Raw genomic sequence first — 2,715 nt, 5'->3', positions numbered from 1 at the left:
AAGGAGTGGGTTTCAAAGATTGGTTAGGCTTTGCAGTTAGCTGACAGACATAACATGTTCTAACATAGGAGGAAATATCAAACGAGGCCAAAAAAAATGTAAGGACTCGGTCATATGTTTTTAGCGTGCCCAGACTCATCATGTGCTACTTTCAACAGTGCCTCACGGTATTTAGAGGGAACTACCACTTGAAAAACAGCGTGCTCCACAGAACCAAAATGTGGCACCCATTTTCTCATTAGCACCGAGCCTCGAAGAAAATACGCACCTTCGTGATCTGAAACCGCATCCTCCGGACGAACCTGCTGAAATAGTTCTTTTAATGAGGAATCTGCACGTTGTTCAGTTATCAAATCAGTACGAGTGACGGGAAATGGGAAGTCAGCAAGAGGCAAAAAGAAATTGTGGTCTTTATTTTCATCTTGTGTTTTCTTCTCACTGTCCATCTGAGAGCGCAACATAGCTCGAGTCACAGCACAAGCTGTGAAAACGTTCGAAAATTCACGCTCACTCTCCTCTTGTCGACTCAACTTTTGTGACACCGGCTCACTACCAACTGAGACTGCGGGTAATTCATCTGTCCACATGCTGGAACCCGCTAGATCATTACCCAAAATGACCGAGACCCCGTCAATAGGTAACGCAGGTCGCACCGCCAACGAAGCCTCTCCACAAAAAAGCTGGCACTCCAAAAACACCCTGTGGAGAGGAACCAACAAAATATTCAAACCCATATCCCTCACCGGAATACAGTTGTCCGTCTCTGTGTGCTCAGGGAGAGGCAATACATCCGCCTGAATAAAAGAATTAAACGCACCAGTGTCTCTAAGTACTTTCACAGGTATTTTCTTTTCACCTTTTGCCAATGATACATAACCATCTCTTATAAATGGTAAATATGATTCCACAGGCTCTACGAGCGGCGATTCCTTTCGTTTCTCTACACCTGTAAACACAGGTGCCGCTAAACCCGCCCCCTCTGGTCTAGACTGAAATGTTGGAGTTCTAGACTTAAATAGATGGCAATCCGCCTTCCAATGACCACGCTTATGGCAGTAGTTACAACGATCATTACTGTCAAAAGAACCAGGAGGTTTAACTTCCACCTTACGCAAACCAGCAGGACGGCGAGAACTATCGCTTCGCCCAATGTCCCCCCTGAAACCACTTGCTGTCGGAAACTGGGATTTATGGGTCAAAACGTAATCATCCGCGAGCGCCGCGGCTGCAGCTGCCGTCTGAGCTTTCTGTTCACAAATATAAGTAGCAACCACCTCAGGAACTGAGTTTTTAAGTTGTTCCAAAACAACAAGTTCACATAGCTGCTCAAAGGTTTTAACTTCTGCTGCCGCGCACCACCGCATAAAATGCATTTTAATATCTCTGGCAAATTCCAGGTAACTCTGCTCAGAGTTTTTTCTGCAACTCCGAAACCTCTGCCTATATGCCTCAGGCACCAACTCATAAGTTTTTAAAACAGCAGCTTTCACCTTAGCATAGTCATGGCAATCAGAGTCAGACAACGTAGAAAAAACTTCTTGAGCACGCCCCACAAGCACACACTGCAACAACAGCACACGTGCAGAATCAGACCAGCTGCGCGCCTCAGCCACACGCTCAAAAATGACGAAAAAAGAATCTGGATCAAGTTCATTAAATTTAGGCAATAAACGTAAATTCCCAATGACATCAAACTCCATATCAACTGCCTCAGAAGCAACGGAAGAAGAACGAGAGACTCCAGACGCAACACTCTGTTTAGCCAAATCTAGCCGTGTCCGTTCGATCTCCAATCTAGTGTGCTCTGCTTCCAGTTGTACTTTCATTTTGAACTTATCGTGTTCAAACTGTAACAACAGCAATTCCCTATGCTGCTCAAATGTCAAACCAGGAGGTAAAACAGTAGGTTTAGCTGTAATCTCACCAACTGAGCTGTGCAAAATGTCCTTTTCAACTAAATTTGCGACCAAAATGGACTTCACATTCTCTTTAGACCGTCGGCCATCAATTTCCACCCCGTAATGTTTTCCAATCTCGAATAATTGCTCTTTTGAGCAACCTTCCAAAAACTCCTCTGAGGGAGAATCAAAAAATTCAGAGAGAGAAGTCATGATCATTTATAACGAAACGCAAACAGTAACCAGGGAAAAGTGCCAAGTCGTGTACCCAAAAGGCAGACTGAGAACCCCACTATTCTTGCCTATATACAAAAACTTACCTAACAGCTGATCCCTAGTCTTCACGCTTTTCGGCGGCGGGTTGTTACGCACCTTAAACCAGCGGGCCAGAAAGGAAATCTATACAGATTCCCTGCCTAGAATCCCACGGACGTGCTCCCGAGATAACTGTAAACAGTTAACACTAACCACCTAGAAGCGACACTACAAAGACAACGACCAGATGAAGCCCAAAGGAGCTACACCTCTATCGCCTATCAGGGGACCAAAGCTGCAAACAGGTGTACACGATGAACACTCAACCCACTGATTACAGAAAAAAAATAAACGAAACCCCACCCCCGGAGAAAACAAACAAAACAAACTACGCCATCCAACAACCACAAAAAAAAAAAAATAAATAAATAAAAATCCAGAAACCAAATCTTAACCAAAAACAACAAATTATCCAAACGCAACCAGGTTCAACTAACGACAAGCCCCCATTTTGTTACGACCCGGCTCGTGAGCCGCAACAAAAAGCCAGAGAGACACGGCC

The sequence above is a fragment of the Poecilia latipinna genome, unplaced genomic scaffold (assembly GCF_001443285.1).
Source record: "Poecilia latipinna isolate Pla-1442-1.1 unplaced genomic scaffold, P_latipinna-1.0 Scaffold3932, whole genome shotgun sequence".
Classification (NCBI taxonomy): domain Eukaryota; kingdom Metazoa; phylum Chordata; class Actinopteri; order Cyprinodontiformes; family Poeciliidae; genus Poecilia; species Poecilia latipinna.
Note: the sequence above shows the minus strand (reverse complement) of the source record.